At 36.5% G+C, this 24327-nt stretch overlaps 1 long non-coding RNA gene across 2 annotated transcripts in view; it reads left to right on the forward strand.

Moving 5' to 3' along the window:
• The window catches only part of LOC109551194 (uncharacterized), a 343444-nt gene that overhangs the window by 166556 nt on the left and 152561 nt on the right, over positions 1–24327 (forward strand). For both annotated transcript variants that reach the window (XR_012325803.1, XR_004521671.2), the window contains exons 3-4: positions 1501–1606; positions 2914–3040. This is a non-coding gene — a long non-coding RNA (uncharacterized lncRNA). The remainder of the gene's footprint in view (positions 1–1500; positions 1607–2913; positions 3041–24327) is intronic.

Genomic DNA, 24327 nt, shown 5'->3' on the forward strand with positions numbered 1-24327 from the left:
GGGAAGAAGAGGAGTCTTTGGAGGTCTTTCTGAGAAGGGATCATGGGGTGGCAAAGGGACAGCTAGATGGTAATTGCCTACAAGAAGAGACAAGTGCTCCTCTCATTTGATCAACAGTGAACATTCCATGCCTGTCCTGCCTCCAGGATTTCCATGCCTTTGATGGAAAGTATGTCAAATGGCACAGTTACCCCCAGGCTTCATAATAAAGTGATTAGAGAGATGATATAACCATAGAGTAGAAATGGAATTTCCCGTCCCTTTGAATTTAGTGCACACAATGGAGAACTGAGAGATGGTAGAAAGCAGAACAGAGAAGCGTGAGCAACACATGCCCTCCTGAGAGAAATAATGTAATGACGGGTGTGAATGAGGATGACTTTTACAAGCGGCGTCCAATCAGGAGCCTGATGTTTGTGCTTACTGTCATTCAAAGCTTTTCGCAGACTTTTGATTCCGGTGTTCCTATCCCATATTCAGATATTTCCAGAAGCGGTGGGAAAAGTGATTTGGGAGATGGAGGAGGGACGTAGAGTGTCTTAGTCTGTGTGAGCTGCTATGATAAAATACCACAAACTGGTGGCTTATAAACAACATCAATTTATTTCTCACAGTTCTGGAGGCAGGGAAGTCCAAGACCATGGCGCCTGGGGAGGGCCCACTTCTCAGATGGTAGTCTTTTTGCTGTGTCCTCACGTGTTGAAAAGGGCAAAGAAGCTTTCTCAGGTCTCTTTTATAAGGGTACCGATTCCATGTGTGAGGGCTTTGCCTTCATGATCTAATCACATCTCAAAGGCCCCACCTCCTAATACTGTCACCTTGGGGATTAGGATTTCAACACATGCATTTTGGGGAAACGTAAACATTCAGATCATAGCAGAACGGATGTATGGCCACACAACACTATTCTTGAATAAATTTATAAATGATGGTAGAAATTATGGCACTCCAAAATGTATTTGTCCCTTCGGCTATACGAGAATGAATTCATAATGTTAGTCCTGGAGGATATCTGTCCACTGTATACTGCAAGTCAGGAGCACACGAGGGTGAGACCCAGGACTCGGGTTCTTCCCGTGGCCTCCTGGCAGGTGGGCCATTTAGACCCTACCAGCCTGTCCATCCTGCGCTAGTCTCCTCTGGCATGACTGTTCTCCCCGAATCATTGTCTTTTACCATCACAGAATATCAGTTGACGCCATTAAACAACCCACTGCCCTATAACCTTGGTTTTCCAAGTGTGGTCTGAGGACCAGCGGCCTGGCGTCACCTGGGAATCTCAGGCTTCATCTAGAACTCACAAGTCAGAATTTGAATTTAACAAGATTCCCCAGTGATTTATATGCACTTTTACAATTTGGAAGCACTGGCCTATAACACCCTTCACTGGTCTGCTGCTTTATAAGGGACATTCTAGTCTCCTAAATTCAGCCTATTCTGTCTCAAATTACGTTCCTACATCTGGTCATCAAACTTTCTTTTTTTTTTTCCATCTGAGAGATGGTTTTTCCAGGCCCGCTGCTGACAGATGCTGCTTTACTACCTGGAGATGAGCCTTTCAAGGCCGTGTGTATTCAAAGAGAGAGGAAAAAGGAAATAGCTTCAGGTCAGTTTAATTTCTCTGTCCACTTAGTTCCACATAGGATACACGTGGCTTGTTTTTATTTTCTTAAAGACAGTCAGTTTCTGATTTCCTGAAGCTCTAAGTTGTTAAAGAATCGTTTGCATGTCTTCTTGAAGTTGAATGTGTTAGATAAAATTATAGTTTTTATCTTTGATGTTAAGAAAGCACCTTCCCAAACACCATCAATGCTAATATTTGTGATATTAGGCTGGTCACAAAACACCTATGGGTCTGTTGGTGAGTTAGTTTGTAACCAAAAAGATTAGAATAGGAGTCCCCTCCACTCACTCCCCCCTGCAGACCCCTGCAGAGCAAAGTGTAACATACAGTAGGCTGAGGTGAGCTGGTCTGTACACTGGGAAAAGGGGAATATGGGAGAAATGAACAAACCTATCAAGCCATTAGGGGGTCTTGGTTGAGGATTTCAGTTTGTCATGTAACATTGTTATAATAAACAGAAGGGGGTGAAGAGGGGCTTGATTTGACCTTTTATAGTTTCCAAATGTTCATGAAAGGCAGTGTACCTTTAGTTGTAGAGAACTTGTGGCTTTTTGAACTATCCAGTATGCTGGTAAATTTCTTTAAAATCATCCATCTTATAATAAAAGCCTGCAGCCTTCAGACTGAGACAGATCTAGATTCAAATGCCAGCCTCAGGTTTTACTAGTTTTGTGACCTTGGGCAACTTAGTTTCCTCATCTGTAAAATGTAGAATTTCACAACTAATGTGGAGAGTTGTGAACTTTAGTGAAAATGGATGCAAAATATCTGGCACGTAGCTGGGATTCAATAGTTTGTGGCTTTTATTCTGTAGCTTCTATGGTAATGCTTAGCGGAGTAAACATGTAAGAAACACTTGTCGAATTTGCTTTTTCCCTGAGCTTATCTTCTTATGTTGAGGGATAGAGGTAGTAATAATCTGGGGAAAAGGTCTTCTCTTGATAACTTGACTTAGAAGTTAACTTATATAAGCAGTCCCCGGTTGAAAAATCAGTCTCGTTAACCAGCTCTGTTATTAAGACAGATTTTAGGATGACATTTCAGGAATATAAGGAGTCCAGTTGACATCCGTGGACATCCTTGATATAGCCACGGTGTTTCTCTGTGATGATTCTTGCTTCCAACCTAATAGAACTCAGGAGGAGAAATATATCTCAGTTTCCATGCTGTGAATACAGTAGCTATTAGCTCAGGTCAAATTTCTTCCTCATCAGGGTTTGAGGGTAAGTACCTTCCACCTCGCAGGGGACGGGTCAGGCATTCACATGCGCTGGATGTTTGCATGATAGGTGTTCCTGTTCGAGCTGAGTTCCTGAACAGCAGAAGAGGGTGGCACTTGGAGGTTGGATGTGGCACACATGAAAGGACTTGAGATGAAGAACCAGGAAAGAAAAATACCATGTTATGCCCTTAACCGTGAGTAATGACCTTGAGTACACACTTAATATTTACTTTATGCTCTTATATATTTTATTAATTAGACCTTCGGTAACCTTATGTAAATAGTGCTCATAATTAAGGGGCAGGACATTGACTGATGTACTTTAGGTGCCTTAAATGGTAAAGGCAGTTTGCGAAGTTCAGGTTCATGGTGGTTGGATATGCGTGGGTTTCGGGCAGGGAAGAGAAGCACACTAAAATCCTTGACCCAGTTCCTATAGGTTGCGCTAAAAATGAGGTTCATGATTGAAAAGATACATTTCTAAATTGGCTGAATAATCCCCATTATCTCATGCTACAGTGATAAAATGAAAACATGACCCAAAGTGTTGATGTTTATCCCTAAGAAACTACTCATCGTATTTTTGATTTTTCTGATTCAGTCCTTTATAATGGACATTTTTTTTCTCCTTGGGTATTTTTGTTCTTCTTTTTGAAAAGATGAGTGATACCAGAAAATTTTAAAATGTATTTTTCACAGCTGTTTTTATATGATCAAAAAGCAGTTTCTTCAAATTGGAGAAGCATTTACAAATCTCATTATTTCCCAACTTCATAGTTTAAGGATTTTAGTTTGGTTTTAGAGAAGCCTTTTAGGAATTAAACTAGAATTTTTTTCTACCAATGCACCCATCATCTAATGTGGAAACTAGAGTATTGACAAAAGCATGCTATGTGATTTTCCCATTATATCTCCTTTTCTCTCCCCAGTTAAGGTGGCAATCATCCTTAATACTGTGTTTACTATACCTTTTCTAGAAATTTATTAAACCTTCATTTTTTTTTGAACTTACACAAAGAGGTTAGGAAATCAGTCTCTGTCTCTTAGGAACAGGTGATACTTTCAGAAACATTCAATGTAATGTAAAACAAAACTCAGATTGGAGGAGATGTTAGTCCTTGTTTTTTTGTTTAAATACTACAATTTAATGTTCGACAAGGAATAGCACAAATCAAATTTTATGACACTCTAATAGCAGTTCTACATATTACATGAGGAACCTTCTGGCAAATAAGAACACTATGTCATTTGTCATCGAGAACTGTGGTAACTAGCAAGTGTCACAGAGTACAGAGTTAATAATGAGTTTCATGTGTAAGTAAGTCTTCCTGTTTGTACTGCACACGGTGAAATTATGCCAGTTTTGAGAGGCAGAACATGGTCCTTCTAACTTATCATTGGTTTTTGCCATCGAATGGTTCTAAAATGTTATCTCACTGTGATCTTGATTTGCATTTCTCTCATCTCTAATGAAATCAAATGGTTTTTCATATATTAATTGGTCATATGTAATTCCTCTTTTTTTCTTTTATTTATTTATTTATAATATTTATTTATTTATTTATTTTGGCTGTGCTGGGTCTTCATTGCAGCACACAGGATCTTCATTGCGGCATGCGGGATCTTTAGTTGCAGCATGCGAACTCTTAGTTGCGGCATGCATGCGGGATCTAGTTCCCCAACCAGGGATGGAACCCGGGCCCCCTGCATTGGGGGAGTGGAGTCTTACCCACTGGGCCACCAGGGAAGTCCCTATAATTCCTCTTTTATAAAATACCTATTTATGTCTTTTGTCTATTTGTCTTCTTTTTGATTTGTAGAAGTATTATATTTTTTATGCTTTTGCTGATGTCAGTTGCACATGTGACAACATATCACACAGCCTCTACCTTAACGATTTGATTTTTTAAGAGTGTTTTGTCATAACAGATATTTTGATTTTAGTGTGAACAAGTTTTCAGTTTTTGTATTCCTAGTTCCTTTGTCATTTCAAGAAATCCTTGTCTCCCCAATGATTAGGATGATAGTTTTCTGCCATGCCAGTTATATTAACTAATGTCTTAATTCATTAATTGTTATGTTACACACGTGAGCCGTAAAAAAATGTGTGAGACACTGTTCTCATGAGAAATAAGCCCCTGGACAGATACGTAGAACATGGTAAGTGCTGCTACAGCATTTAGTACACTTGGGCAGAAAAACACTTCCTTAAAACAGCATTCTGTAAAGTGGAAAACTTACATAGTTTTGTTCACATCTACCCTTAAAACTTGACTGAAACAGGCAGGAACATCTAGTCTCATTTATCTATAATAATATTTGAAGACCATAGAAGAATTTGTTAAGAATGAGTCATATACGGCTGATTATAAAACAAATTTTATGTGTCAATTTTTTGTGTGTGAGTTTGAAAATCCTCACCCTTACCTCCCACTAAGATTCTAGTGTGAATTATAAAACTGCAATGTTTTAATACAAAGCTGCAACTGATTATGATCCAAACTGGACCATCTTTGGCATTTGCCATGTTCGCTCTCGTTCCAGTTAAATGTGTGTTTGGATGTCTACTTCTTGCCTCATCTTGGGACCCTTGTTACTAGTCACACTGAATCCTTAGGTTTTGCCGATACACTTGATCAAATTGTAGAGTCTGAGTATGTAGCAGGCATCCATACAGATGGCTTGGATTACATCAAGTATGCTCTGCGAAATGCAAGTTGCCTTCTTGCTTAGTTCGATGACTATGATCCTCTCTATCTTTTCTCCTCTCTAATCTCAGAGTTCTTGAAACTATTTGAATTCTCTTTGGTGGCTTCTGGAGAATTGATCTCATGTGTGCTGTCTTGGGGAGGAGAATGCTTCAAATCACCTATCGTGGGATGTTCCAATTCTTGCTTGAAGTTTCCTATGAAAATTGATGCCCATGGCAGGGAAAAAATACACATGATGATACAGCTTTGAAACATCATTACACTTCCTCCAGTCAGCAAGAAAGCTCTAGCCACATCATATCCGAATATCCTTCATATTATACTAGGAGAGGGATAAGGACAGGGTAAAAGGAACAAAGAGAAGAGTTACTTAACCCACATGGCATGGCCAAAGAAAGCATCTAAGAAGAGTCAGTAAGCATGAGCTCGATGAAGAAGAAAGAGGAGGAAAGCAGTGCAACATGCAGCAACTACAGTGGAGAGAACGGCTACGGAGCTTTTAAAAGATGGCTCGTTTCCTTCTGTGGCTTAGGAGACATTGATATCATCACCCAGTTCAAATCCTCAGTCTGGCAGTATGGGGATCCACCATCACCATCACCACCAGAAACCACACGAGTGGTTAGCATATGTAAATATGACCTCATACACATTTATTCAAAGTGACATTTATATCAAAATAGATCATTTCGCACAAGGGACAAAGGGCAAAGCTTGGCTACAAATTGTGTGCCAAGAGGGTGGTTTTCCAGAAAAAGTCCCTAAGGTCTTTTTCCTTACCAAGGGCAAAATGTTCAAGTGCAAGATCCTGGCACATGTTTCCCTTCGAGCAGATGGCAGAAAGGTTTGTCTGCAATGTGGAACTTGTTAAGGGGGGAAGGCCTTCCTGATAGAGATCAAGAAGACTGCTTAAATTTACTTAGTGGTAGAATGGTTTGTAATCCATTCATGCTTGTGAGTTTAATGCCTTTATAATTACTTGTAAGTAGATTGAGAGAATCAACTCAAGGGAAAAGACTGTTTATCTGATGCTTAAACTTCTGCTGAACACTCCAGACAATATATCCATTCCTTGTCTATGTCATTGAATTATGTTTTACAAAGACATCATTTTAATTTTGCTACTTTGATAATGAAAATATTTTGCCTGTCTATGAAAGAGAGGCCAAGGACCATAAAGGGGTTGTTTTTGGAAATGGCCTGATGGTCTTTATGGACAATAACATCAAGACCAACCACCACTAAAATATGACCACTCTCATTATAACCCTAGATGCTATGTTGTGTAGGTGAGGATGCATTAGGTTTTGCTACGGTAACAAACAGCCCCCAAGTATCAGTGGTTGAAGACAAGTTTATCTGTCTCATACAAAGTTCACTCTGCAAAACTTGCCAAGGCAGCTGTCCTCCACGTGTCGGCTCAGCATTCCAGGGTACTCGAAAATCGTGGCACTTGTATGCACACACTTCCATAATCTCCCAGGCAGAATGAGAACCGAATGATCTTACACTGACGATTAAATTTTCCATCCCCCAAGCCACACAAGCCTGTTCTGTCCATAACCCATTAGAAAGGACTAATCATAAGACACCCCCCACCCCGCAACTGCAAGTTGGGTTAGGAAATTTAATCCTCTCATACAACGAGAAGGGGAGGAAATTGAATAAAGACAAATATTTACAATCTACTTTTAACATGAATTGTTCCAAATTTGCAAAGCAACTGTATGCAGTAAGAATGAATGTGCTCATTTTAAATACAAGAGGCACTATAGACTTAAGTGCCTGAGAGCATGGGTGTGGAGTCAGAAAATCTTAAATCTCTAGCATATGCTCTATGGGGGCTCAGGCAAAACATAATCTCTGTTTCATTTTTTGATAAATTGGGATGAGATTACTTCATAGAGACGTTTTGAGGTTTAAATGCAGTAAATAAAATGGATTGCAGGGTCTGATACATAGATGCTCAAAAAACTTTAGCTCATATAATTAAAAGGACACTGATTAATCAGAGTTAAGAAATACATAGCTAACGAGTGAGAGACTAGTCTTCTCAAATAGTTTAGGGGAACACATTGACTCAGAAGACAAAATTTTTTAAAGCTAGCCAAACTGGATTCAGAACTCACATTTATCTAATTTCCTACTGTACCACAATGCCTTTTGTTTTGACATGGGATAGTAATGTGTTATCAGGTTCTCCCAAACCTTCTTTATGAATAGCCTCTCTCCCTAACCCAACCTCTCTACCCTGGCTCTACCATATCCACAGAGAGGACTTGGGTTTAGCCTAGTTGCTCAAGCATTTAAGTAAGGAAAGCAGGAGACACCATGTTTCGTGTCAGGAGACTTGGGCTCCAGTCCTAACTTTGTTGCTCAATATTTATGTGGCGTTAGGCAAGTCACTTAAATTCTCAACTATGAATATGGGATAGTAGAAGTTTGTGCGTCAAACAAAACAAAACAAAACAAAGCAAAACAAAGCAATAGACGTTTAGTTCCTACTTCACAGGGCTGTAGTGATCAAATACATTAAAATATTTTAAAACACTTTAAAATATCCAAAGGGCCATAGAGGACTTAAGGACAAAAAAGATTCTATCTAGCAGAAGAGCAGAGAGCATGAAGACTCAGATCAGTGTAGGTTACATGGGTCTGGTTTCACTGCAAAGGCCTATGGTGAGAACAGTGTATTTGTCCAAAAGTCCTGAACCCTTAGACACCCACACACTCCATTTATCACCCAGCCTAACTTGCTGCCTTCCTACTAGTCAGCCACCCAGACTGTCTCCTTTTGAAAAGAGATCATGTGTATTTCATTAACATTAGGACTGCTCCTTCTTAGGCAAACATTTCTTAATACACCAAAAGCACAGATAAAATAAAAACCTCTGTTCTTCAAAATATACTGTAAGAAAAGACACTGTTAAGAAAATTAAATGATAAGCCACAGACTGGGAGAAAAAATTTGAGAGAGAACTTGTACCTGTAAGATATAAAGAACTCATACAACAAAAAAAAGAAAAAGGAAAAGAAAATCTCAATTTTTTTTTAAAAGGACAAAGACTCTAAGCAGACATTACATCAAAGAAGATGTATGAATGGCCAATAACACCTGAAAACATGTTCAATGTGATTGTTATCAAAGGAATGCAAATTAAAACCACAATGAGATATACTGCACACCTATTAGAATGGCTAAATTAAAAAAAATACCAAGTGGTATTGAAACTGGAACTCTCATATATTGCAAGTGGAAATGAAAATGTGGTAGCCACTTTGGAAAACATTTTGGTATTTTCTTATAAAGTTATCATACACTTACCATATGTCCCAATATTCCTACTCTAAAATTTATCCAAGAGAGATGAAAACATATGCGTACACAGTTTGGTTTGGGAATGCTCATAGTACCTTTACTCATAATCAGACTAAATGGGAAACAACCCAAATATCTATCAACTGGTGAATAGATTAAAATTTTTGTGGTATATACATATAAAGGAAAACTACTTATCAATGAAAAGGAGCAAAGTGTTGCTCCCTGCGTTCATGATTGAATCTCAGAAGCATTAAGCTTAGTGACAAAAGGCAGACACAAAATACTGCGTACTGTAGTCTATTTGTGTGACGTGCCAGAAGAGGCAAGTATAGTGGCAGAAAGACAGCAATTGCCTTTCTGGGTTTGAAAGGAGGATTACCTATCAAGGGGATTGAGAAAACTTGCTGACTTGATGGAAATGTTCCATATAGTTTGTGGGTAGTCACACAACTGTATACTTTTGTCAAAATTTATTGAACAGGGATGTTGACCAAAATTCCACAAGTCCTTGGCTGCCTTCAGATAGATAGAGGGAGAGTGAATGCTCTTGTTGTAATAGGTTTAAACAATTTAAAAAAAAAGATTCATCTTTTATAGGTGTTCTTGGCAGGATTAATTTGATATAAGATAATCCATCAGAAACATGTCTTTTCATTTTTCCCTTTTAAATTTATATTCATGTTTATTAGTGAAGTTGAATTAATTTTTATTAATAATTTACTGGAAAATCTATTAACTTCTTTTCTGATTTTAAAAATAAACTATTAATTTTAGAGTAGTATTAAATTTGCAAAACATTTATGAATGTAGTACAGAGAGTTCCCATATATACCCCTATACAGTTATCCCTATAATTAACATTTTATATTAATATGGTACATACGTCGCAATAAATAAATCAGTATTGATACATTATTATTAACTAAAGTCCACACTTTATTCAGATTTCCTTTTTACCTAATATACTTTTCTCCTGTTCTAGAATCCTACCCAGGATACTACATCAGACTTCCATCAGGTCTTCTTATGGTCCTCTTGGCTATGAGAGTTTCCTCAGGTTTTACTTATTTTTTATTACCTTGAGTTTTAGGGAGTCCTGGTCAAGTTTTTGTGGAATGTCCTCAACTGGGATTTGGCTGAATTTTTTCTTAAGATTAGACTGTTTATGGACTTTGAGGAGGAAGACCCACAGAGGTAATTGCCATTCTCATCACATCAGATCAAGGGCACATACTACGAACATGACTCATCACAGTTGAGGTTCCTGTTGATCACCTGGCTGAGGTGGTGTTCGTTAGGTTCTTTCATTGTACTCTTTTTTCCTCTTTCCATTCTGTACTTTTTGGAATTAAGTGACTAGATGCAGGAGTGAGGAGTTATGCCTCACCTCCTTGAAGACAGAATATCTACATAAATACATTATTTGGAGTTCTTCTTCATGGGATATCTTTCTGTTCCCCCTATTTATTATAGTTATTAATTTATTCATTTACTAATTTTGTACTTTGGGTTATAACCAAAACCATTTATTTTTTTGCTGCTCAAATTTTTCCAGCTTTGGCATTGGGGACTCTTTCAGTTAGCTCCTGTGCCTCTTTGACATACTCTCCTCATTATGGGTCTTTTTGTTTGTTTGTTTGTTTTTTAGTACTTCTTCACTTTCTGACAGTACAAGATGTTCCAGGCTCATTTTATATTTCTCCATCCCTGCCCTGGAATGCCCAGCCATTTCTCCAAGGGGCCCTGGTTCCTTTTATTGCAGAAGGGTATTAGAAACCAAGATCTAGGTGCTGGATGTGCTCATTGCTACTAGGGTGTCATTGCTTCTAGGCCCTTTCAGCTGACAGAGCAAGAAAATCTACGAAGGACTACTAACCCACATATATAAACATATCTATAAATATTTCCATGTGTGTCCATCTACATCTATATTAAGCCAAGATTTTTCCAACTCTAATCCATTACTATGTGAATCATTCCAGCCCTCTCCCCTTGCTTGTCTGTAACCTCCCACTCCAGAAGTGAGAAGTCTGGTTCCCACCATTGCCATCCATTCCTTAGTTGTTCAGTTCCGGTATAGATGTCTCGTGGTGTCAGAGTTGTTTAACTCATATTCCTGTGGGAAACAACTTTGTCAGCTAGAGTACAGTGCTTGTGTGCAGTTCTTTTTGCTTTAATCCTATAGATGCCACTCATTTCCAAAGTTACTGAGGTTAGCACCTTTTTTTCTCACACTCTCTTCAGTGAGATAAAGTTACATCTTTTGTCTCAGTCTGCACCCTGACCTGGTATCGCCTCGGACCCCCCAATAAATGTTTTTTAATTTACATGCATTCAGGCTCACTGTTTGTGCTGTAAATTTCTGTGGGTTTTGAAAAATGCATAATGTCATGTATCCACCGTTGCAACTATCATACAGACTAGTTTCACTGCTCTAAAAAAATCTCTTATGTTGTTCCTTCCCAAACACCTGGCCACCACTGATCTGTTTACCATCTTTATAGGTTTGTCTTTTCCAGAATGTCATAAAATTGGAATCATGCAGGAAGTAATCTTTAGATTGGTTTCTTTCACGTAGCAATATGCATCTGTGCTTTTGCATTGCTTGATATCTCATTCTCTTTCATCGCTGAAGAGCATTCCACTGCATAGATGTGCGGTTTGCCCATTCATCTATTGAAGGACGTCTTGGTTACTTCCAGGTTTGATGATTATGAATAAAACTGCTGTAACCAATTATATGAAGATTGTTTTGTGTAGAAATAAGTTTTAAATCACTTTGGTAAATACCTAGTACCTTGATTGCTGGATTGTATGGAAAGACTATGCTTAGCTTTGTGAGAAACTGTCAAACTATTTTCCAAAGTGTCTTATCATTATCATTCCCACTAGCAATGAATAAGAGTTTGTATTGCTCTGAATGCTCACCAGAAATTAGTGTTGTCAGTTTTTTGTATTGTAGTCATCCAATAGATGTGTAGAGTTACTCATTGTTTTAATTTTTTTTCAATTTCACTGATAACAAATTATGTTGAGCATCTTTCCACGTTTATTTGATATATATACTATATTCTTCTGTGAGCTGTCTGTTCAAATCTTTTGCTTGTTTTTAAAAAATAATTAATTAATTTCTTTTTGGCTGCATTGGGTCTTCAGTGCTGCACATGGGCTTTCTTTAGTTGCATTGAGCAGGGGCTACTCTTTGTTGTGGTGTGAGGACTTCTCATTGCTGTGGCTTCTCTTATTGCGGACCACAGGCTCTAGCGCACAGGCTTCAGTAGTTGTGACACATGGGCTCATTAGTTGTGGCACACGGGCTCTAGAGTGCAGGCTCAGTAGTTGTGGAGCAATGGGCTTAGTTGCTCCACAGCATGTGGGATCTTCCTGGACCAGGGCTTGAACCCGTGTCCCCTGCATTGGCAGGTGGATTCTTAACCATTGCACCACCAGGGAAGCCCCTCTTTTGCTTATTTTTAAAAATTAAAATTGTTTTTTAATTGTTGAAGTTTAAGTGTTCTTTGTATATTTTAGGTGCAAGTCTTTTATCAGATATGTGATACTTTCTTCCAGTGTGTGGCTTTTGATTCTTTTAACATCATCTTTTGCAGAGTAGGTTTTAATTTTAATAAAGTTGAACATCTATTTTTTCTTTCATGAATTATGATTTTGGTGTTGTATCTCATCACTGATCCCAAAGGCACATAGATTTTCTAAAATGTTTTAGAAGTTTTATAGTTTTGCATTTTTACATTTGGCCAATGATCAATTTTGAGTTAATTTTTGTGTAAAGTGTAAGATGTGTGTCTAGATTTATGTATTCTTTTCTTGCTCTGTGATTTTTTAAAAATTATTTATTTATTTATTTGGCTGCATTGGGTCTCAGTTGCCACACGCGGGATCTTTGTTGTGGCACGTGGGATCTTTCATTGCATCATGCAGGCTTCTCTCTAGTTGTGGCATGGGCTCTAGAGCATGTGGGCTTAGTTGCCCTGCTTCTTGTGGGATCTTAGTTCCCCAACCAGGGATTGAACCCACATCCCCTGCATTGGAAGGCAGATTCTTAACCACTGGACCACCAGGGAAGTCTCTGCTCTGTGATTTTAAAAAGCTATCCAGTTTTCCATTTTTCTTTTGAGTTATGTGACTTCATATTGTTGAATGAAAGAGTTCTTGATATATTCTCAGTAGTGTTCTTTTATCAGTTACATATTTTATAAATATATTCTCCCAACCTATGGTCTGTGGCTTGCTTTGAAGTTTTTTCTTGGTTTCTTTATTGAATATATACATTACCACAGTACTATTCATATACATAACTTCAGACATTCACATTGTTTATTGAACATGGTAACCCTGCACACACACACACAAAATGAAGTTTAATTTTTGAGCTGACAAACTATCAATCTTTTCCATTATGGTTAGACTTTTATTTTGTTTGTAAAATTCTTTCCTATTTTGAGAAAAAATATATATATATTTTATTCTATTATCTCCTAAATTAAAATTTTTGAACTTAAATTTAGAATATTATTACACATAAATTTCTTTCTAAATATGAGACAGAGATACAGTTCAGTTTTTTTCCATGTGAGTAAGCATTTGTCCCCGAAGCATTTATTGCCTAGTTCCTGACTTTCTTACTGATTTATTTTGTCATCTCTGATGTATATGAAGTTCCTCTATATGTGTTTGACTAGGATTTCTTTTCTGTTTCTTTGGTCTATTTGTCTATCCTTTCACCAATAAACTAACCTTGTGTTTATATTAAGTTCAAATTTTGAAAGCTTAGTAGGGTGAATTTCTACTTATTTTTCTTCAAATTTGTCTTAACTCTTCTTGGTAGTTTAAAATCCCATATTGATTTTTGCTGATCAAATTCCATTAAAAATCATGTTAGAATGTTTTTAGAATTGCATTGAATCTATAAGTTAATTTGGGTAGAATTGCCATATTTTATATTTTGAATATTATTGCCGATAAATTTGGTATATCTACCCATATATTTTGAAATTTTAATATTCCTTAATAATTTTTTTTTCTTTCTGTGAAATTTAGCATGTACTTTGTTAAGTCGATTCCTGGGTATCTGATAAAGCTTGTTGCTGTTACGAGTGGTATCTGTATGTGTATATATATATATATATATATATATATATATATATATATATGTGTGTGTGTGTGTGTGTGTGTGTGTATATATATATTTATTTATTTATTTAAAAAATTTTTTTTGCGATACGCGGGCCTCTTACTGCTGTGGCCTCTCCCGTTGCAGAGCACAGGCTCCGGACGCGCAGGCTCAGCGGCCATGGCTCACGGGCCCAGCCGTTCCATGGCATGTGGGATCTTCCCGTACCGGGCACGAACCTGTGTCCCCTGCATCGGCAGGCGGACTCTCAACCACTGTGCCCCCAGGGAAGCCCAAGTATATTTTTAATGTCACTTCTAAATGAATTGTTTCTGGCATACAAGAAATAAATCAATTTTTATGTATTTCTCTTATAACTAGCTAACTTGATTTACTCTTTCATCAGTGAGTTCTAATACTCTACATTTCTCTTTGCAATCATAATATCGGTCAACAATGATGTTTTTAATTCAGTAATCTTTATTTTTTAAATGTAGTGTTTGCTAGGACCACCAGTACGATGTTGGATAGAAGGAGTGACAACAAGCCTTTTTCTCTTGATAAAAAAGAGTACTTCTAAAATGTACTAGTTTCATAGGTTTTGTTAGAAACACTGATCAAATGAAGGTAATTTGTTCTGTTCCTAGTTCGCTAAAACATTTGTACTAAAAGTCAGGTGTTAACTTTCCAAATACTTATTTTTTGCATGTGTTTCAGTAATCAATAATATTTTTACCTGATAATGAAATGAATTACATTCAAATTGTCCATAAACGTTGAATGTCTATGGTTGGAATCACGGTATTAGGAAGAAAGAATTAGGAAAATAGAAATGATGGTCAGAGAATGGAATGCATACAACTGAAATTATATAGAGACTGCAGTTATAGAAATGTTATAGAAATGTAAGTTCTGGTATATAATCATGAGAATGAATGCCTAGAACAAGCTTATCTGAAGAGGGGTGTTTGAGAAATTAATAGGTGTTGGAAGAATGATCTTTATGTACTGTGAAATCACCAAGAATGAAGATAGGAATAATGGTACCAGCAGTGAGCCAAGATTTATGAACATTGAGACTTGAAGGGCAACAGGTGGATGATACCAACAAGCAATGGCAGCAGAGATATAATCTGATGCCATGCAATTTAAAGCTGGGGTTTTAAGTGAGGAGTAAGGGAGAATGACTTAGAAGCGGCAATTAGGGGCACGGAGGATACTTGCCCCTTTTGCAATTAAGAGGGCTAGCTGTGTAGAAGCAGCATTTCAGAGGAGAGTCACATAGCTGTAAGAACAAGAGGATAAAGGATGTTTAGAGATGATTTTGAATACACAGTAAATATTACAATTAATTGACAACGAGCTCCAGAGATCATGGTAGACCAAATTTAAAAATTGAGGTGGTGTTAGGAGATGAGAATGGAATAAAGCATATTCATAGAAATTTAAGGTTAGAATGATGGAGTTGAGAGGTAACTCAAAAGTCTGTGTCTTGTAGTGATAACTGGGTATACTGAACATAGTAAAATTAGGCTCCATAGATACAGCGTGGATAATAGGGATGAGGCTGTGTGAACTAGTGGGGTAGGGAGGGGATGTCTGGGTTCTATTTTTTTAAGAGTTAATTTTTTAGAGCAGTTTTAGGTACATGGCAACATTGAAAGAAGGTACAGATTTCCTATATACCTCCTGACCCCACACATGCATAGCCTCCCTAATTATCAACATCCCCCATCAGAGTGGTATATTAGTTACATTTGATAAGCCTATATTGAAATACCATAATCACCCAAAGTCCATATTTCACATTATGATTCACTCTTGGTGTAGTACGTTCTGTGAGTTTGGACAGATGTATAATGACATGTCTCCATCATTATAGTACCATACAGAGTAGTTTCACTGCCCTAAAGTCCTCTGTGCTCTACCTATTTTTCCCTCTTCACCCCGTCCAGCAACCATTGATCTTATTACTGTCTTCCTAGTTTTGCCTTTTGCAGAATGTCATATAATTAGAATCATACAGTGTGTAACCTTTTCAGATTAACTTCTTTCACTTAGTAATGTGCATTAAAGTTCCTCTTTGTATTTTTATGGCTTGATCATTTATTTTTACTGCTGATTAATATTCCATTGTCTGTATATACCACAGTTTATTCACCTACTGAAGGAAATCTTGGTTGCTTCCAAGTTTTGGCAATTATGGAAAAAGAAAGCTGCTATAAACATGTGTGTGCAGATTTTTACTTGGACCTAAGTTTTCAGCTCCTTTGGATAAATACCAAGTTTTGTAAAAAACCATCATACTGTCTTCCAAAATGACTGTGCCATTTTGCCTTCCCACCAGCGATGAGCAAGAGTTCTAGTTACTCCACATGCTCTCCAGAATTTGGTGTTGTCAGATTTTGGCCATTCTAACAGGTGTGTAGTGATATTTCATTGTTTTTATAGTTTGCATTGCCCTGATGACATGTGATGTGGAGCATTTTTTCACATCCTATCTGCCATTTATATATCTTATTTGCTAAGGTGTCTGTTAAGGTCTTGTGCCCATTTTTAAATCGAGTTGTTTGCTTTTCTACTGTTGAGTTTTAAGAGTTCTTTGTATATTTTGAATAACATTCCTTTATCAGATGTATTGTTTGCAAATATTTTCTCCCAGTCTGTGGCTTGCCTTTTCATTCTCTTGGCACTGTTTTTACAGAGCAGAAGTTTCTAATTTTAATGAAGTCCAGGTTATCCATTATTTTTTTTTTAGTGGATTGTGCTTTTGTTTTGCATCTAAAGGTCATTGCCATATGCAAGGTTGTTTATGTTTTCTCCTATGTTATTTTCTAAGAGTCTTATAGTTTTGTGTTTTACATTTAAAACTATGGTCCATTTTGAGTTAATTTTTGTGAAATGTGTAAGGTCTGTATCTAGATTCTTTTTTTTTTTGCATATGAATTACCAGCTTCTCCATTGTATTGCCTTTGCTCCTTTGTCAAAGATCAGTTGATTGTATTTATATGGGTCTATTTCTGGACTCTCTAGTCTGTTCCACTGATCTATTTGTCTGTTATTTTGACAATGCCGCACTGTCTTGATTACTGGAGATTTACAGTAAGTCTTGATGTCTGGTAATGTCAGTTATTCAACTTTGTTTTCCTACTTGCAATAATATTTTAGCTATTTTGAAACTTTTGCCTCGCCATATAAACCTCAGAATCAGTTTGTCAATATCCACCAAATAACATGCTGAGATTTTGATTGGAATTTCACTGAATCTATAGATCATGTTGAGAAGAAATGACATCTTGACAATATTGAGTCTTTTTATGCATGAACATGAAATCTCTCTCCATCTATTTATTTCTTTAATTTCATTCATCAGAATCTTGTAATTTTCTTCATATAGGTCATGTACATATTTTGTTAGATTTATACCTAGGTGCTAATATAAATAATACTGTGTTTTTAATTTCAAATCCCCTTTTGTTCATTGCTGAATGTAAGAAAGCACTTAATTTTTATAAACTAATCTTGCATCCTGCAACCTTGTGATAATCACTTATTAGTTCCAGGAGATTTTCTGTCATTTCTTTTGGATTTTATACATAGATGACCATTTCACCTGTGAAAAGACAGTTTTATTTCTTCCTTCCCAATTTGTATACCTTTTATTTCCTCGATTTGTCTTGTTACATTAGCTAGTACTTCCAGTATGATGTTGAAAAGGAGTGGTGAGAGGGTCACCCTTGCGTTGTTTCTGATCTTAGTAGGAGAGCTTCTTGTTCTCTATTAGAAAAGTAGAGTTTCATACGTCATTAATTATGATGTTAGCTGTAGGGGTTTTTGTTTGTTTGTTTTGGGGTTTTTGGTACATATTTCTTATCAGTTTGAGGCAGTCTCCTTTTATTCCTAGTTTACTGAGAATTTTTCTTTTTATCATGAATGGATGTTGGATTTTGCCAAATCCCTTTTTATTAATCTATTGATACGATCATGTAGATTTTTCTTTTATAGCTTGTTGATATGATGATTTATATTAATTGATTTTCAAATGTTGAAACAGCCTTCTATACCTGGGATATATCCCACTTGGTCATGGTATATAATTCATTTTATACATTGTTGGATTTGATGTTTTAATATTTTGTTGAGGAGTTTTACATTTATGTTCATAAGAAAGATCGATCTGTATTTTTCTTTACTTGTAATATCTTTGCTTGGTTTTGGTATAAAGGTTAATATTGGCCTCACAGAACAAGTTAAGAAGTATTCCTTCTGCTTCTCTCCTCTGAAAGAGATTGTAAAGGATTGTCATAATTTATACCTTTAATGTTTGGTAGAATTCACCAGTGAGCCCATCTGGGCCTGATGCTTTATGTTTTAGAAGACCATTAATTACTGATACCGTTTCTTTAATAGATGTAGACTTATTCACATTGTCTATTTCTTCTTGTGTAAGTTTTGGGAAATTGTGTCTTCAAAGAATTGGTCCATTTCATTTAGGTGACCAAATTTGTGGGCATGGAATTGTTCATAGTATTCCTTAATTATTCTTTCAACGTTCTTGGTATCTGTAGTGATATGCCCTCTTTCATTTCTGATATTAGTAACTTGTGTCCTCTCTTGTTTTTTCTTAGCTTGTCTAGGAACTTATTAATTTTATTGATTTTTTTTTCAAAGAACCAGCTTTTGGTTTCTTTGTTGATTTCCTGTTTTTAATTTTATTGATTTTTGTTCTAATTCTTATTATTTCCTTTCTTCTACTTACTTTGTATTTAATTTGCTCTTCTGTTTTTAGTTTCCCAAGGTGAAAACTTAGATTAGTGATTTTAGATCTTTTTCGTTTCTAATATATGCATCCAACGTTATAAGTTTCCCGCTAAGCACTGCTTTGGCTCTATCTCACGGATTTTTACAAGTTGTGCTTTCACCTTTATTTAGTTCAAAATGTTTTAAAATTTATCTTAAGATTCCTTCTTTGTTTACAAGTGTGTTGTTGAAGGAACTTCCTGGCTGTCCACTGGTAACCACTAGTTTGTTCTCTTTTTCTGTTTGTTAGATTTATTAATTTGTTTTGTTTTTTAGATATCACATATAAGTAAAAGCATTCAGTATTTGTTTTTTTCTGTCTGACTTATTGCACTAAGCATAATTCCCTCGAGGTCCATCCATGTTGTTGCAAATGGCAAAATTTCATTCTTTTTATGGTTGATATTCCATTAAATATATATATATATAAAATTATATTTATATATATGATATATATATATATATATATATATATATATATATATATATATATATATATACACACCACATCTTCTTTATCCATTCATCTGTTGGTGGACACTTAGGTTGCTTCCATACCTTGGCTATTGTAAATAATGCTTCTATGAATGGTATCTGCCTTGGTTACAGGCAGGATCTGGCCCAAGGGGTTGGAGCCACACTTTTGAGCTGTCTCTTCTTTTTCTTCAGTGTGTGCATATGTGTGTGTGTGTGGGGGGACTTTAACTCTTCTCTCCTTAGGAAGTATTCCCAGGCCTGTGGTATCCTAATCCTCTTTTGAGTGACCCACTAGGGGTGTGAATCCCTACTTCTCCTCCCCTCCTACCAGACTCTGCGTGGTTCTTTCTTTATAGCCTCAGTTGAAGAAAAGCCGTTCTACTAGTCTTCAGGTTGTTCTCAGTAAGAGCTGCTCTATATGTAGTTGTAGTTTTGATGTGTTTGTGGGGGGAGGTGAGCTCAGGGTCTTCCTACCCTGCCATCTTGATCCTGCCTCCTTCCTCTTACTTCCAATGTATATGCGTCTTTATATCTAAATGACATTCTTGTGGACAGCATAGAGTTGGACCTAATTTTTTGGTTCCCTCTGTCAATTTCTGTGTTTTAATTGGTGCCGTTAGAATATTGATATTCGAAGTGATTACTGATAATCAGATTACTATGTACCATGTTTGTTAGCTTTTTCTTTATGTTGCCTTTGTTTTTTGTCGTATTTTTGCCTTCCACTCTTATTCTGCCTTTTGTGGCTTTACTTTAGCATTTTGTATAATTCTGTCTTCTCTCTTAGCATATCAATTATACTTCTTTTATTACTTTTTAAATGTTTGCCCTAGAGTTTATAACATACATTTACAACAAATCCAAGTCCACTTCCACTTTCAAGTAATACTGTATTACTTCATGGGTAGTGTGAGTGCCTTATAATAACAAAATAATCCTAATTCCTCCCTCTCCTGTCCCTTGTGTCATTGCTGTCATTTGTTTTACATATATATAAGCATACCTAAGCACATATATTTAGTATGCATGTGCATATATATGTATACATATACATACGTATATACACAAGTACATATATGTATAGATGCATGATATATATTGATACATAAGCATATATAATTGAATACATTGTTTCTATTATTTGGAACAAGTAATATCTGTTATATCTGTTAGATCAATTAAGAATAAGGAAAAAAATTTTAATTTTACATTCACTTATTCCTTCTTTGATGCTTTTTCTTTTTTATGTAGATCTGAGTAGCTTATCCATGTTATTTTTCTTCTCTCTAAAAAATATTCTTTTAACATTTCTTGCAAGACTGGTCTACAAGAAGCAAACTCCCTCAATCTTTGTTTGTCTGAGAAAGTATTTCTCCTTTATTTTAAAAAGATAATTTCTCAGAATTCTAGGTTGATGCTTTCTTTTTTTTTTTTTTTTTCCAACACTTTAAATATTCCACACCACTCTCTTCTTGCTTGCGTGGTTTCTGAGGAGAAGGCAGATGTGATTCTTATCTTTGTACCTCTAAGGTGTTTTCCTCCTCTGGCTTCTTTCAGCATCTTTTTCTTTCTCTTTGCTTTTTTGTTATTTGAAAATGATATGACTAGGTGAATTTTTTTTTAAGTTATTTTTTGATGTGGACCATTTTTAAAGTCTTTACTGAATTTGTTAAAGTATTGCTTCTGTTTTGTGTTTTGGTGTTTTGGCCCTAAGGCATGTGGGATCTTAGCTCCCCGACCAGGGATTGAACTTGCACCCCTTGCATTGGAAGGTGAAGTCTTAACTACTGGACCACCAGGGAAGTCCCTAGGTGAATTTTTTTCTTGGCATTTATCGTGCTTGGTGTTTTCTGAGATTCCTAGATCTGTGACTTGATGTCTGACATTATTTGGGGGGAAATTCTTAGTCTTTATTGTTTCAAATATTTCTTCTGTTCCTTTCTTTCTTTCCTTTCTGGCATTCCCATTATGTATATGTTATACTTTTTGTAGTTGTCCCATAGTCCTTGAATATTCTGTTCTATTTTTTCAGTCTTAGTTTCTTTGCTTTTCAGAGTTGAAGGTTTCTATTGATATAGCCTCTAACTTAGAAATTCTTTCCTCAGACTTGTCTAGTCTACTAATAAGCCCATCAAAGGCATTCTTCATTTATGATATACTGTTCTTGATCTCTAGCATTTCTTTTTTTTTTTCTTTCTTTCTTAGGATTTCCATTTCTCTACTTAGATTGCCTATCTGTTCTTGCATGTTGTCTAGTTTATTCATTAGAGCCCCTAGCATATTAATCAGTCTTTTTAAATCCCCAGACTGACAGTTTCAACGTTTCTACCATGTCTATTTCTGATACTTGTTCTGTCTCTTCAAATTGTGTTTTTTTGCTGTTTGGTATGCCATGTAATTTTTTTTTTCTTTTCTTGATAACCAGACATGATATACCAGGTCAAAGGAACCACTGTTAATAGGCCTTTAACAATATGGTGGTAGGATGTGGGAGGAGAGGAAGTGTTCCATAGTCCTACAATTAGGTCTCAGTCTTTTAACAAAAGACTCTGGGCTGTGAACTTCACAACTGTCTCTCAGTTTTTCTCTCCCCCCTTATATGGTACAGGATGGCTAGAGTGACTGGAGTTGGGTAGCTCAGTTCTCCCACGTGGAAGGCTAAGGAGGACTGGAGTTGGGTATTTCCCTTCCCCCAGATCAGTTAGGCTCTGATAATACCTCATCAGGTTACCTCTGGTTAACTGATTTTTCCTGTGGACTGGTTTTATTAAGAACAGAGTGATCTGGTGTATTTCACAATGGTTTCTTTTCCCTTCTCCTGCCAGAAGCACAAGGGGCTTTTTCTCCAGCATTTACTGGGAAAACCTGGTTGAGCTCCTGAAGGTAAATCTCAAAAATTCTTGAACCCCCCCCCGCCAAGTGAGTGGTTCTCTGTGGAGTTTTTAACTCTCAGAGTTGTCTACACTGAGCTTACAGCGGTTCATCAGTTACGGTTCAAGTTTTCCTACCTTATATTGGTTCCCTCTGCAGTTTCTGCTCGTGAGTCTCTCTTCTGGTGAGCCATGACCTCTTGCATTTTCCTGTCTGTCTCTCCAGTTTGGGGGGCCATACTCTGCCCCGTGTCCTTCTCTCTCTTACGGATCCAAGAAATGTTGATTCAGTCTGTTCAGTTTTTACTTGTTGTTAAGATGGAGTGGTGACTTCCTAGCTTATTACATGTAGAACCCTATGGGTTCCCTTTTGACCCCTGTTCAAAGAGGCCCAAAGGTCTGGGGGGTATAGACTTAGTTCCACTAGGAATCCTTCTTCAGTGCTGGTAAGCCCTCTCCTGATTCCTGAGCATACAGGAGGAGGTTGAAGCCCTGAGGGTGGAGGGTGTGGTCATAGATCCAGCGAGGGACTCCCACTTCATCTCTTCGGGGGAGCGCAGCCAGTACTCCACATTCTTGACTGATGATAAAGGATGACTGGGGAAGGCTGGTTTACAGCTATTCTAAGTATCTCCTCTTGGTCTCTGATAACTGTGGGAAGAAGAAGGTGGAAAGATTTTGTTTATTCTATGTGGAGGATATTAGCATTTATGCTAGTACGTGAAATCTGTCTACAATTTTCCTCAGTTGTCATGTATTGGAGTCAAGGTCATCCTAGCCTCATAAAACGAGTTTGGGAGAATTCTTTCTTTTATTATTCTCTGGAACAGTTTGTATAAGACAGAGCTTTTGTGTTCCTTGAAGGTTTAGTAAAAGTTGTCTGTAAAACTGTCTGAGTCTGATGGTGTTGATGTTTGAGTTTGTGGGAAGGCGAGGGTTATGAAAAGGTGGGGGTAATGTGATGAATTTTTTTTAACTCTCAATTTAATTTCTTTAATAGATACTCAGTTTATCTATTTTTCTTAGATCAGTATTGATAATTTACCACTTTTTTTCTGTAAAATTTTTTGTTGCATCCTTGTTTTCAAATTTACTGACATAAAGCGATTTCCAACATTCTGTAAAGAATGGAAAAAGTCTCCACTGTCCTTGTAGTTATATCCCATTTAAAATTTTTTTCTTGACTAGTTTTGTGATGAATTTGACTATTTTATTATCTTTCAAAGAATAAGTTTTGAATTTGTTGTTTTTCTCTATTTTATCTTGCTTTTTAATATTTCCTTTCTCCAGCTTTCTTTAGAGTACCTTAAGTTACACATTTAGCTTATAGGTTTCCATATGTATATATGTTTGCCGATGTATATACCCCTGTAAGTACTGGTGTAGTTGCCTTCCGCAAGTTTTATACATTATTATTTCAGCCTCTGTCTTTCAATTAGCTTTTTATTTCTGATAGCTGGGCATTTCTCTTTCTTGTGAGTCCTTTTATGTATTTTCAACAGTTTTCTGTTGGTAATATTTTATCTGTGGAAAAAGGGACTCCACTTTAGGTCAGTCTACCTTGTTGCTGGAATTGGAAGACAAATATACCTCTTGGAGCTGATAATGATTTTTTGTTTTTTACTAAGATGGGAGAAATAATGCAACACTAATATTGAAATTTCTGAAAAAGTAAAAATAAGATCTGTAAGTCAAAGAGTAAAAGTAAATGAATTTATAAGCAGGGGTATATATATGTTTTCTTAAGGCTCATTCTAAGTAATAATTCAACTTGGTGGTAGCATTTTAGTTTCTTCATCTATAAACTCAGAATAAGAAAGTCTTTACTACTTCACAGTCTGAGGGTAAAATGAGAATAGTGAGGGAAACACTTTAAAAAGCAGACACGGTGTTAGAACACAGCATATGAAAGTTCTAGTTTCCAAGTGTTTGGAGACTGATATCATGGGATGTATGTGAATGTGTTTTGTAGACCTTACAGCACTACATACACATCACTATTATTTTTAAGTACTTATTTATAGGAAAACTATATAAATCCTCTAGGCTTTTATAATCTAAATTAACACATTTATACCATGTGCTGAGCAAATCAAATACTCAGTTAGGTGACAACAAAGGGTAAATACCTGTGAATGCATTCAGGTAGAAGGGAATAAAGAGCTTGGTG

Source organism: Tursiops truncatus, chromosome 14 (genome assembly GCF_011762595.2).
Source record: "Tursiops truncatus isolate mTurTru1 chromosome 14, mTurTru1.mat.Y, whole genome shotgun sequence".
Taxonomy (NCBI): Eukaryota; Metazoa; Chordata; class Mammalia; order Artiodactyla; family Delphinidae; genus Tursiops; species Tursiops truncatus.